General features: G+C 42.2%; 1 pseudogene; it reads right to left on the bottom strand.

Annotated features, from left to right (window-relative positions):
- Positions 1 to 8,952: 8,952 nt before the first annotated feature.
- LOC130873513 (mitochondrial import inner membrane translocase subunit Tim29-like) lies at positions 8,953 to 9,766 on the bottom strand (annotated as a pseudogene).
- Between the last annotated feature and the right edge of the window lie 4,603 nt (positions 9,767 to 14,369).

The following is a 14,369-nucleotide window of genomic DNA, read 5'->3' as shown; positions in this document are numbered from 1 at the left end:
GCATTTGGCATTGTCCCTTTGAGAAACTTAGGTGAGATGTTTTGGGATATGATAATGAACTTGTTAAAGGTGTAGATTGGCTAACAATAAAAGTCCCTGGGGTAAGAGAGAGTGTCTCAGCTGGAAAGGCTAAAATCATCCTGAAGGTGCCTCTGCATCTTCTTCCCAGGGTACCAGTGTGCACTGACACCCGATCTACATTTGGTGCACCAATATCACAGGGCTTGAAGAAGAACAGATTTGCTCTTGAAGGACAGAGAATCCGAATACTCTTAAGGCCTGCAGGAAGTGCATTCTCAGAGCAAGAGGACTCCAGGATTGGCAGGGTCCAAAGTAACTTCCTATCTCTGGAGCAAAGGTTTATGCAGGTATTAAAATGCCTGCTAAAGGAAATGGAGAGGAAGTGAAGGACAAACAGCTGGTGTTAATGGCGCTGCCACTGGTTTCAGGCAATGAACGCTTTGTGTTCAATGAAAACTGGCAGTAAGGAAGCAAGTGTTGAGAGCTTTGAGGAGAGCTCATCAGAAAGGAGAGTCCAGATCATCCAAAATTTCATCTTTTGTAATTTAATTTCAAATGTTCTTGAGTTGTTTTAGAGTGAGGAGTCACTCAAAGCTTGATCCGATGAAGACCAGGGAAGGGAAAAGGAGCAGAGTCTGGCTGGAAGTTGTCAATCAGCAGAGGAGGATGTTTCTTCACAGTTAGATAGAGTGCTGTTTCGGAAGGAAAATGTAAGTGAGGACAAACAAGAAACTGGAGATGATGCTCCTCTTCTTTCATCAGATGAAACAGACTTAGAAATAAGAAAGGCTAAAAACTAACTGTACATTTAAAAATACAGGGGCTACCAAGCCAAAAAAATAGGAGAAGAAAAAGGATACTTCTCAGTAGAAAAAAAGGGGAAAAGGAGAGTTTAATAAAGAAAATCTTCCCAGTAGAAAAATGGGAAGACGAAAGAACTGAAAGGAAAAATTTCCCAATAGAAAAGGAAGAAAGAAAAGGAATTTTCCCTACAGAAAAAAGAAAATGCTTAATTATGGTCCTACATTGCTACCTGATGATGGAATTGAGGCATGGTTGCCTAAGGTGTTAAGGACACCCCCACAGGTATTCTCAGTCACTGCAGCAAATGCCTGCAAGTAATCAATATCCCCAAGGTCATGTTCAGATTAATAGGAGACCTATGGACATGGCAGATCTGAAAAGGTTTAAGGAAGCAATGGTAGCATATGGGATGCATCTGCCCTATGTAAGACAGGTTTAAATCACTGGGCTACTTGGAGTTATTCTGCAAGATTGGAAAGACCTCATGGCAGCTACACTAGAAGCTAGTTCTCAGTTACAGTGACTCACTTGGTGGAGAGAAGCAGCAGCAGCCGTGGGACGGTGTAATCAGACTAGAGGAGCAAATGTAGTAAAGGACCAGTTATTGGGACAGGGTCAGTTTGCCAATTTACAAAGGCAGGTACTGTAGGATGGTGCCACTGTTGTGCAGTGTCATCTAGTGGCTTTAAGGGTCTGGGATAAGCTCAAGGAGTCAGGGAACAGAGCTATCGCCTTCCTAAAAATCACACAAAGTGCAGAGGAAGCATACACAGATTTTTGCAAAGATTGACATCAGCAGTGCATAGAGTAGTAGCTGATCCTGATGTTAGACAGGTATTAAAAGAGTCTTTGGCATTTAAGCATGCTAATGATGATGCAGAACGCGAATCAAATAATCCCAACACTACCTCCGAATAGAGTACACTAAGGTTTTCTTTATTAAAAGGAAACTCGCAAATCACAAGAAGGAAACAAGAATGGGATCCAACATACAGGTGGGGCAAGTGGGAAGAGGCCAAAAGGATGGTCCCACTGGACTTTTGGTACCCAATGCCATGCCCCACCTGGTCTAGCCTCTCAAAGACCATTGGCTGGGGCTGAAGAGATGACTCAGTGGTTAAGAGCACAGCCTACTCATCTAAAGGTTCTGAGTTCAATTCCAAGCAACCACATGGTGGCTTACAACCATCTGTAATGAGATCTGGTGCCCTCTTCTGACCTGCAGGCATGCATGTAGGCAGAATACTGTATATACAATAAATAAATAAATCTTTAAAAAGAAAGACCATTGACTGAAGGAGGTTCCCCATCACCTCCCCTTTTGTCTAAATAAGAGCGTTCCAAATCCAACACAAAACCATATACAATAAGAACAGATATCAAGTATAAAAATTAGAATTACAACCAGCATAAACAATATTAAGCAAGGAACATATGCTAAATGTTTCAATAATTATTCTACCCTAAGGAGTTTAAGTCTTGTATTAGAAATGGCTTGGCTAAATCATAAGAGGAAAGTAACTACAATTATCTAATCTTCAATCCCATCAAAGGCCTGAGAAGGGAGCAGGAAGTACAATCAAGCAGCTTCCAAAATGTGTAGTAGATGACAGAGACAATTGACTACCAGAAGAGTCACCCAATGTTTCTCTGTAACATTGGGGCATCCAACTTTAGCTTTAGGCCTAGAACATCTAACAGACCATTTTCAGAAACAAGAAAATCTGAAAGATTGTCCTACCCTGTCTTGGCAAGGTTCAGCAGTCACTTTTATTTGTATTCTGCTTGTCCTCATTTTGATACCGTCTACCTTATAAAATTGTTACTAACAGGAAATGATTGTTTCTGTAAAGAACTGCATAGCAAGCCTGCAGCAAATGGCCTGTTTCTCCTCTTTCCCAGATCCTTTGAGCTGCCTTTGTAAGTTAGTCTGTTGGGCTGCTATAACAAAATACCTTAAACTAAGAAGTGTATGAACAACAGGGATTGTTTTCTCACAGTTCTGGCTGGGAATTCAAGAAGAAAGTACTAGCTTATTCTGTTTGGTGATGGTGTGCTTTCATGTTGTAGATGACACTGTCTATACCCCCACATGAGGAGGGACAGGGGTCTTCCTTTAACTTCTTTTACAAGGGTTTCAGTCCCATATATGAAGACTGTGAGTCTTAATTACTTCCCAAAGTATTTACCTATTGCTGTCACTTTGGAAGTTAGGATTCCAATATGAATTTTGAGTAGACACAAGCATTGCCAACATAGGTCTTTGATTAAACACCTGATGTTTTTATATCGTAACCAGGGTTGCCATATAAATATTTTACAAATAATTTCGGTGACTGGGTTCCCAAGGTTTTATACAGATTTTTAAAATGCTTTTCCTTTGTGCTTCCTAGACCTTAAAAAATCACTGAAAGATTGACTTGATGATAGACTTTATTAGTGCCTTTGTGAGTGATTTATACGAGTGTTTTAGTGATAAGGTGACAGAGTTCAGGTGTTCTCTTGTTGTCTTCCTGCTTCCCCAACCCCCACAACCCAATCCAGTTTTAAAGGAGACACAGAAATCCTTTGGGAATTACATGTAAATATTCTTCAATCTCTAGAAATAGATGCTGTTGGGGCGAGGGAGATGACTCAGTAGGTAAAATGCTTTCAGTGTGAGCATGAGGACCTGAGTTCAGATCCCCAGTCCCCTTGTAAACATCAGACACATGGGTGCATTCCTGAAATCCCAGTGCTGGGAGGTAGGAGACAGAAGCCTCCCTGGGGGTCCCCTGTCCTTTCAGGTTGGCCTAATTCAGTGAGAGGCCCTGTCTCCCATTACCCTGCCAAAAGGTGGTGGGGCTGGGTGGGAAGCTGTCTCAGTGGGTAAAGGGCTTGACTGTGGTTTAGATCCCACCACCTACATAAAAGCTACATGTAACAGTCAGTTCATCTGTAACCCTGCTGCTGGGGTGATGGTGGTTGTGGCAGAGACAGGTAGATACCAGGAGCCTGATGGCCAGCCAGATTCATGTGTACAGTGTGAGGAAGATACCCATGTCAACTTTTGTCCTTCGTGTTTGCACACATATGCACACACACCTATTATCCCTTCCCCAACACATAAATAATAAGGTAGAGAGTGGCTGAAGAAATAACTGATTTTAACCTACTGCATCCACACACATTCGTGCTTACCCCACACATGCATATTTGTACACACAGTGTATGCTGTTATGTTCTTTTTTATTATTATTTATTTATTTATTTATTTATTAAAGATTTCTGCCTCCTCCCCGCCACCGCCTCCCATTTCCCTCCCCTGCTGTTATGTTCTAAATGATATAACAGTCTTCTCCTATGGTACAATATCAATATTGTGGAATTGCCATTTTTGAAATTGTAGACATAAAGATTACAAATGGCTGTGGCTGGAGAAATGGCTCAGAGGCTCAAGAGCACCAGTTGCTCTTTTAGAATAACTGAATGAGGTTCAGTTCCCAGCAATCACAGATGGTTCATCACCAGCCCTGGGGAATCCAACACCTCCTCTGGCTTCCTCACACAGCAGACATGCAAATGGTGCATAGACATACTTGCAGGCCAACACCCATGCACATAAAATAAAAATTTAAAAATTTAAAATCCTGCAAATGACTTGTTTAATAAAAATTAAGTCAACGTAACTATTTTTGAATTTTTTTTTTCTGGGTGGAGTAACTTTTTTACAAGCATTTTTGGCTAAGTCTTACTACTGTGCTGGTTAGATTTTTTTGTCAGTTTGTTTAATAATCTGGGAAGAGGGAATCTAAACTGAGAAAATTCCTCCATCAGATTGGCCTGTTGGCAAGTCTATGAGGGTTTTCTTAATTGATGATTGATGTGAGAGGGCCCCGCCCACTGTTTATGGTGCCACCCTAAGGCAGTGTGGTCCTTGTTAGGACCAAAGAGCTACCTGAGACAACCAGGAGAGGCAAGCCAGGAAGCAGCTTTCTTGTGCCTTCTGCTTCAGTTCCTACATCCAGGCTGAGTCCCATCCTGACTTTCCTTCATGACAGTCTGTAAGGTCTAAGCTAAAATCCGCCTTCCACTCCAGGTTGCTTTTGGTCAGCTGTCTTATTACAGCAATAGAAAGCAAACTAAGACAAATTCAGACAGTGAAAAAGATCTGCAGTCCAGTGCTGGAGCTGCCCTTAAATAAAGAAAATTTCCTTTCTGTCATACTAAGGATTTCATGAATGTAGCTCGTAGTTCCCTTTTGTTTGTATTCTGGTGTAGGTAGACACCTGGGGCCAGCTCAGCTGCCATTCCTCAGGAGCTTGCCACTTTGGTTTTTGAGACAGGGTCTTTTGCTGGGACCTGGCCTTGCTTAATTGGTTAGACAGGGTAGCTGGTCAGCAAGTCTCAGTAATCCTCCTGCTTCTGCTTCCCTGATCCTGGGATTACAACTGTGGGTACTACACTTGGGCTTTTTTATGGGTGCTGAGAGCTGAAATCAGTTGTTCATGCTTGATGCCCATACTTGTGTGGCGTGCATTCACTGACTGAAATACGGTCCCAGCCTGTTTCTGGACTTTGTAGCTCAGAATGCCTTGAATTTAAACAGTAGGTTTCTTATGTATTTTGAAGGCTTGCAAAAGTGGAGAAAGAGTTGCTGTATATCACTCTGAGCAATCTACATGATTGATAATTTCCCATAAAAGCCATCCATGTCCACATTTTATCTGTAAAGATTTCAGTATGTGTTGCCCTGCTTTGAAATTCAGTATAGCAAGAAAGAGATAGTGTTGCCATTTTCAGTGGGTCCTGCCACATTGACAGGAAAATACTTCTTAGTTGATTTATTGATGGCAATATGCACTGAAGCAATTGAAAAACTCTTTAAACAATAAGGAATGATACAGTTTCTGTATTATTCTTAAAAATATTTATTTTTGTGCTAATATACTTAGTTTGTACTCATAAAAATGTGAAAAGTTGATAGCTTTTGAATATATCAATATTATGTAACAACATTATGTACCAAACTCTGGAAGTTTAAAGTTTATTTTTTAAAAAAATACAATTTATTTTGATCATATTCATCACCTGTTCCTCCTCCCAAATACTCGCAGATCCACCCACCTCCTCATTACCCCCTCAATTTTGTTTTATAGCTTAGCATACAATCTATCCTAGAAAATGTACTATTTGTAATTAAAAACACTGTGTACTCTGCTGTTGAGTTTAAAATTCTAAATATGTTGTTAGGTTCATTTGATCTGTAGTATTATTCTTGTTAAGTTTACCTTAATGGTTATGTGCCCTGATCTGTCCTTTCTCTAAAGTGGGTTATTGGGCTGGTGAGATGCATCAGTAGGTAAGATGCTGATCCCTTAGACCCACATGGTGGGAAGAGAGAATTGCTGTGGCATGCATGTACCTCCCCAATGAATATATGTATATATATTTATATATGAATATATATATATACACACATGCATCCATATATATTTTTTAATTGCAGGATTATAACCCATGTGATTATGTGGAAAATGATCTTGTCATAGAATACAATTTAAAAATGATTGTAAGTGCAGCTATTTTTATCATATGCGTTCATTTATCAGTGTCACACGTGCCATCGTGTTTTGTGGTAAGATCAGAGAACAGGTTTTAGCAGTTGATTCTCTCCTTCTACCATATGACTCCCGGGGATCAAACTTGGGTCTTTGGTCTTGGCAGCAAGTGCTTGTACCCACTGAGCTGTCTCCCTGGCCAGTGTGATCAAGTGGCTTAAAAACTAACTTTAGGTTTGCACTTGTTTGTTGTTTGCTTCTTTTTCCTACTTCCTGCCATCTACTTTTCATCTTTAAACTTCAGTCTTAGTTGTTGTTTCAGGCGCTGCTCCTGCCTCCGTCTGATGCTTGTGAAGTGTGGGTTAGGAAAACAGCCGAGAACTAGCTTCTCTTGTTACAAGTAGATCCAAGCTGACTTCCTAGGCTGCCTTAATCCAGGGTGGGCACTGATGTAGGGGAGCTAAGAACGGAAGCAAACATGCTCTCATTCCTCACAGTTCTACAGCTCAGTGTTTCCAGGCACTGCTGTATACCTGACACTACCCAAAGAAGGGCTTAGGAAGAGGGAATTTAGTCTTGACCTTAGGAAGAGGGAATGTAGTCTTTTTTTTTTTTTTTTTTTTTTTTTTGTTTTTTGAGACAGGGTTTCTCTGTGGCTTTGGAGCCTGTCCTGGAACTAGCTCTGTAGACCAGGATGGTCTCAAACTCACAGAGATCCGCCTGCCTCTGCCTCCCGAGTGCTGGAATTAAAGGCGTGCGCCACCATCGCCCGGCCTGGGAATGTAGTCTTGACCTTAGGAAGAGGGAATATAGTCTTGACCCAAGTCCCTCCTTAGGGAGATTTGGGGATAGGGACAAGTCTTAGAAGTATGTAGACTGTGTTGAACATTCTGAGTATTTTATTTCTTAGAATGTACTGGGCAAGATTTGAATATAACTTAATACTGGCGTTTATTGCTTTTATTTGAAACTTTATTTGAACAAACCTGTGTAAAATCTTTATGTAGCACTAAGTGGCACACTATGACTTTAAGTCAAAAATCTGTTGAGCTCTGTAAGAAAAGTGCCCAAGTAAGAATGCTGTTGAAATAGACATCCATAAAGTGATTACATATCTCATACTCATGGATTCCCTGGTGTTTATACTAAAATGAGTAAAAGCATTATGTTCCTGACACGTTTACAAGAATTAAGTTGTGAAAAATGATCAGATTTTGAATTTTTACTGAAAGGAGCACATTTAGCATGTTACAGAAAGCATCCGTAATATAAAATGAAAATTGTCTGGACACATACAAAAGGAATAGTAATATTTTTATATGTTAAATATTAGGATAAAGAAGCCATGCGGTGGTGGCGCATGCCTTTAATCCTAGCACTAGGGAAGCAGACACAGGTGGATCTCTGTGAGTTTGAGACCAGCGTGGTCTACAAAGCGAGTTCCAGGACAGCCAAAAACTGTTACACAGAGATACCCTGTCTCAAACAAACAAACAAACAAAAAATTGTATACATGAATAAAGAATAAAAACAGTCCTCAAGCTGGTGCCTTTTCCTTCCGTCTTTCTGTATTAAGTACAACAGAACTGAGTTGGTGATGGTAATACTCACGGAGAAAGGGGCATTCAATCTCAAGTTTCAGGTTTAGTATTACTGAAGTCTTGGGACTGAGCTCATCTGCTTTGGTTCTTGGAAACTCATTACTTTATGAGGACTTGATTAGATAGGACACAGAGTAGGGAATTTTATGTGATGATGTGTATACCTGTAAGATTTTCTACAGGGGAATAGAGAAATTATCTGAGGGAGCTGAAAGTAAGGCATCTATTTAAACTTGGTCATTTGGCCTGGAGTCAGTCGTGGTGCTTTTGTTTAAAGCTATGGTTGTGTAATCTGAGGGATAGCAGGAAGTTCAGACAAATGGAGGGAATTTTCACCATCATTGGGAAGCAGAGGGAAAATAGAGAATTTTGAGAATCTAGAGACCATAGTATAACACAGGTCCCTGCGGAAGCTCTAATTAGTTAGGTAGATGTTTCTGGGAATTTCAGGACAAGGCCTAAAGAGTGAAGGATGGAAACATAGACATTAAGTAGAAGGCTATAAGTTCTGGAGAGAAGACATGAATTCGCCTCTGATCAGAGTATTCTGATAGGTGGGATCATTTTTTTCTAGTGTTCTGGACTATTTAATAGTAATTAGTTCACTCATTTGTATACTGAAACTTTATTTTGTTCTGTTTTGCAGTGCTGGGAATGGAAGCCAGACTATGCTAAGCAAGCGCTCAAGCACTGAAGTACAATTCCTAGGTACAGCAGGCTACACAATACAGGCTCCTTACTCATAGTTCTGGTGGTTACAAACATGATACTGTCGTATGCTCCATCTTCAAGACCAGTCCTTCCTTTCTTCTCCATCTCCAAGACCAGGAAGGCTTTCAATCAGCTTCAGCTAATGGAGAAAACAGTGCGAGAAGGGCTTCCCACAAAACCACAATGAGTGGGGTTTATCTCCATCCGTCTCACCCACTGCATCATCCGTGGCCAACAGTTTGCCTGAGCCTAGAGACGCGGGGGCTCCTTGGGCTTCATCTGGAAACCTGGGATTGCACCAGTGAATAGGCCTCGCTCAGCGCCAGTCTATCCTTTTTCTCCTTCTGTAACACCTGCTCTTCCCACAGCACCTGGCCCACTGGTCATCGGTGAGCAGGACGGGCTTGAACTTCTCCTCGAACAGCCTCTCGTTGGCCTCAGAGTGCAGCTGGTGGGGCCCGACGACACAGAGGTGTGCGGCCAGGTGGAGAAACTTGTCTCGTTGATGTCGCAATCATGCATGTGGTTCTCCAGGATCCACCAACGGCCCACGAAGCCCACGTCGAGGACCCGGCTGGGGAAGTCGATCCAGCATGGCTGCAGGTAGTGGCAGCGGGCCTGACAGAGGCCGGCCTGGGCATCGAAGGGCGCCTCTTACACCAGCGAGCAGAGCCCCAGAGCCCGCGGCCCCTCAGCCACAGCTGGCACCAAGCAGCAAGAGAGATCCCTCGCTGGGCGCCAGGGCACAGCAGGCCGCGCCGCCGCTCAGCAGCCCCACGGTACGGGGCCGCGGCCCGGTCGGGCACTGCCGCAGCCGCGACATCTACACATGGCGTCATCTCGAAGCAGCGCAGGCCCAAGTGCCCAGTCGCAACCACACCCACACTTTGCTGCCACCATCGCGGAACCACTCGCCTCTCTTCCTGCTTCACTGCGCCCACTGGACCAGAATCTCCTCAGAGCGGCTGTCGCCGTCCGTTGGCCCAGGCGTTTCTTTTTGATAATCTTCGCCGGGCAGTAGATGAGATCTATGTGACTTATGAATCGGATCAGAGTGTGGTGGACTATAAGGTAAGGTGTGCTTTGCATCCTTCATCTAAAGTCAGATGCTTCAAAGTTTTCCTATTTCTGACTTGCTAACCTCACTTTTTTGAGTTTTAATTGTATAATTTTTACTTTATTACCTGTAATGAGAATTATTCTGTTGACCTTTAACTAAGATTGACTGACGCATGCTTGAGGCTTTCTTGATTTTATTTTTAAAAATTTTAATGTTTTATGTTATGTAATATATGTCCTCTCATATTCTTTGAAATATTTAGTGGAAAACTGTCTTAACTCGTAGTCCTGGGGAAGATAGTATGTACACACACACACACACGAACACTCTAGAAAACACACAGACACACAAACAGGATTTCAAAAGTCGTATCTGCATTTTCTTTGGCTACTGTTGGTGGTTATGGAGAGATTTTATTTCTTTTTTTTTTGTGTGTGTGTGTGGTTCAATGTTTGATTCCAACTAAATGCTTTATTTAGAAATTGCTCCCTTTTTGCCGAGATAATTGGCATGCTTCTAATTCATTCTGCTTAGAGAAGAGACTGATTGCTAGCCATAAACAATCCTGGGTGACATTGGGATGTCACTGTAAGGTGTTTTCTGATTTTAGGTAACCTTGTGATTGTAAGACTTTAAACAGTTATATAGCATAGTTTGTACAGAAAACTCACCAACCAGCCTGCTGGCCTTTTAGTAAAGGCAAGCTTTATACTGTGTTAATTTTTATTTAGTAAGATATTAAGAAAATCAATGGTACATTTTCATAGAATTATTAAAGAAATAACTGAATTTATATTTTTCAAGTAACTGTGGTTTTAAGAGTAACCATGGTTTATTATTTAGCCTTTGTGATACATGAAAAGTCAAAGAAAAATTACAAGTTGAGACAGCATTGTGTTTCCTTTTTGATTGGCACTAACCAAGATAAGTTTTGTCCTAGCTTGAAAATATGGTTCATCAGAAGTGCGATTGTTCCACTAATCCCACTATTACTCATCATTGTAGTATGGTGGTTACAACTGGTATTGCTATCATTGTGTAAAACTTTTTGTTGTTTAAGAAAACCACTTCATTTTAAAAGTTAATTTATTGTGTGCATATGTACCATGCACGATAAATGTGTGGTAGACAAGACAACTTGTGGGAGTTGATTCTCTCCTTTTACTGTATGGGTCTGGGGATCAATATCAGGCTCTTAAGAGAGATAGCAAGTACCTTAAGTTGCTCACCCATCCTGTTGACCCAAGAAACAAATATTTTAAATTAAAATCATATCATTTGAGTGTACTGAGTCAGCATGTTGTGGTAGGACACATTACGATATTTGGTATGGGGTTCAGCTTCTTCTATCAAGTGAATGCATGAGTCTAAAAGTGAGCAGAGGAGCCTGCATAGTTTCTAGGTCATTCCCAGAACTCTGATTTTTGTCTTTCAAAGTAGCAAATGTCCGACTGAAGGAATCAGATTTGTTGTGAAGTGCCTTCTGTAGAGGAGGGAAATTGAGCGGTTGCAGCCACAGCTCTTGAGATGAGTGAAGCATCATCATCTCCCTCTAGTTTGCTGTGTTTGAGGAACACTCACTGGTGTAAGGAACTCTTTTATTTCTGGTTCTGATACTTGCTTTATCCAGAGTGCGAGTTTAATAGCTACAAAGATTTATTATGTAACTTGTGGATTAAGAGTGAAAAGGGGCTTGAGAGAATTAAAGTGATGGCTGTACTATGACGAGATGCTTGAAGACTCATGCTCATAAAATCTGGTGACTTAAAGCTCTACTTACTTTGTCTTGTACCCTTCTTCCTACTGGGACTTCCTACTTCTTAAGTAATGTAAATAGATACAATTTGGTCATTGCTTTAAGTATATACCTTGTTATAATTTTTATTCTCTTTTGTTTTTTTCTCTTTTATTATTATCAAGGCTCTATGATTTAATTTTCCATTTTGTTACTGTATTTGTAAGGTACAAAAACTCAGACATTTCCCTGGTGTTTTACTTTTTAATTATTTTTATGTTTATGGATGTTCTGCCTACATGTATATGGGTGCCTGGTGCCTGCAGAGCCCAGAAAAGGACATCTGATCCCCAGGGACTGGTGATTGAGACACTTGTAAGCTGCCATGTGGGTGCTGGGAATTGAACCCCAGTTCTCTGGAAGAACAGCCAGTGCTCCTAACTACAGAGAAATCGCTAGCTGTATTCTCTTATTTTTCACGTGATTTAACCTGTGTTTTCTTATAAAGCACTGAAGGCTTTATTTCTTTTCTTTCTTTTTTTTTTAAAGATTTATTTATTAATTATGTATACAGCATTTTCCCTACATATATGGTGCAGACCAGTAGAGGGCACCAGATCTCATTACAGATGGTTGTGAGCCACCATGTGGTTGCTGGGAATTGAACTCAGGACCTCTGGAAGAGCAGTCAGTGCTCTTAACCTCTGAGCCACCTCTCCAGCCTTGAAGGCTTTATTTCTATTGGTGAGTTTTGTTCCTTGACTGAGTAATCACAGCTCAGTTTGGTGTCCATATTTAATAGCAGTTAATAACACCTGTATTATGTAATCTCATGAGAGGTGCAGCATAGTAGTCAAAGGTATTTTTATTTTACTCAGGATTGTTGACCTGATTTATTTTTCACTACATGATTTTCTAGGCACTGACATTCCTGGAATACCACACTCCAACCTTACCCCTCCATTTCTCTTGCTTCCTTACAACGAGGGCTAAAAGATGGGCTGAAGAGATGTTGTCTTTTGACATTTGTGCAGTTAGTATAGTGGTGGCCAGCCCCCTTCTTTGTTCACAGTAAAGTCTGAGGAGTAGATTAAGAGAATTTTGTTAGGACATTTGAGGGTCTAAACACACAAAGAGGGGAAAGGATAGAATCTTCTCTGGATGGATATTTGCCTTGACTATGATGTGTCTGGAATGTATTAATTAATGAGCTTTAAGGGAAAGAATGCTGAGAACATATTTTCTTCCTTTCCATGTTTCCCATTTGAATCTGTAGTGTGGGGAACTTGACATAAATTTGTATACCTTGGGGGGGGGTTGCTTTTAGAGTTTAGTGTTACCTGTGTCTTAGAGAATTTATGGTGTAATCAACTTACTGTAGCAGCCCATTCCCACTTGAGGGACGCTTGGGCAGTATGCTTCTGACCATTTGGCTTACTGAATGTGTAAAGAGTTCAGACAGATTTGAGCAGAGGGATCCAGTGTGAACTTGCACACTGCCCGGAGATCACATATGGTACCTGTGCAGTAACCATGATCTGTGTGTGCAGTGATGAGGTTGAGGCCACTGCCTTCAAATTGAGTCAGAGAAAAGAACCTGACCATATCCTGTCCTGGGAGCACTTTTGTTGGCAGCTGTCATCAGTTGAACTCCTAGAAGAGGACTGACTGATGACTATGGTGAATGTTTCTACAGATACCACTTAGGGCAGAGGATAGACGTTTGTAAAGGAAAGAGATAGAAAGGCAAGCTGAAGAGGATGAAGGAAAGAGAGCTAGCGAGAACAAGTTATGTTCTTTCCTGCCACTTGTGCTAATGAGGTGTCAGTAGATGAGATTTTTTTGTCTTTGTTTGTTTATTTGTTTTGTTTTGTTTTGTTTTTTGCTTTTTTTTTTTTTCAAGGCAGGGTTTTTCTGTAGCTTTGGAGCCTGTCCTGGAACTAGCTCTTGTAGACCAAGCTGGCCTCGAACTCACAGAGATCCACCTGCCTCTGCTTCCCAAGTGCTGGGACTAAAGGCATGTGCCACTACCACCCGGCCAGTAGATGAGATTTAAAAACCATGATTTTGAGCGACCTCCGCCAGAGTAGTTCCTAGTGAGCAAGTTCCACAGGACCAGATTTGAGCTAGTTACCTCTACTGGAGCAGGCCTGAGTCAACAACCTATGCCAGAACAGGCCTGAGCCAATCTATGCTGGAGCAAACCCAAGCAGGAGACCTACACAGGACCAGGCCCATGAGAGCAACCTCCATGCCTGAGCTAGCAACCTCTGCTAGAGCGGTCTTGAACCAACTATCTCTGCTGGAGCAGGCTCAAGCCAGCATTCTTTGCCAGAGCAGGCCTGAACAAGTGACCTCTGACCTCTGGGACCAGGCCTGAGCCAACAACCTCCACCAGATCAGGCCCTAGCCAGAGACCTCTGCTGGAGCTGGCCTGAGTCAATGACCTCCATGAAAGCAGGCCCTTGCCAGTGACCTATGTGGGAGCAGGGCTGAGACAAGGACACCAGTGGGAGCAGGCCCAAGCCAGTGACCTCTGCCAGAGTAGGCCTGAGAGAGCTACCGTCACAGGACCTGACTCAAACCAGTGACCTCCACCAGAGCAAGCCGAGCCAGCAACCTCCATGGGAGCATGACTGAGCCACTGACCTCTGTGGGGGGAGGCCCAGGCCAGTGACCTCTGCTTCTGCAGGAGCAGATCCAAGTTTGTGACCTCCACTAGAGCAGGCCCAAGCCAACGACCTCTGCAGGAGCAGGCCTGAGTGAGCGACCTCTTTGGGACCAAAATCAAGCCAGTGTACTCTGCCAGAACAGGCCTGAACTAGTGACCTCCTCAGGAGCGGGTACTGGGGGAGCAACCTCTGCTGGAGGAGGCCTGAGTCAGCTATCTCTGTTGG

Source organism: Chionomys nivalis, chromosome 4, assembly GCF_950005125.1.
Source record: "Chionomys nivalis chromosome 4, mChiNiv1.1, whole genome shotgun sequence".
NCBI lineage: Eukaryota > Metazoa > Chordata > Mammalia > Rodentia > Cricetidae > Chionomys > Chionomys nivalis.
This window is presented reverse-complemented; position numbering and strand designations above follow the sequence as displayed.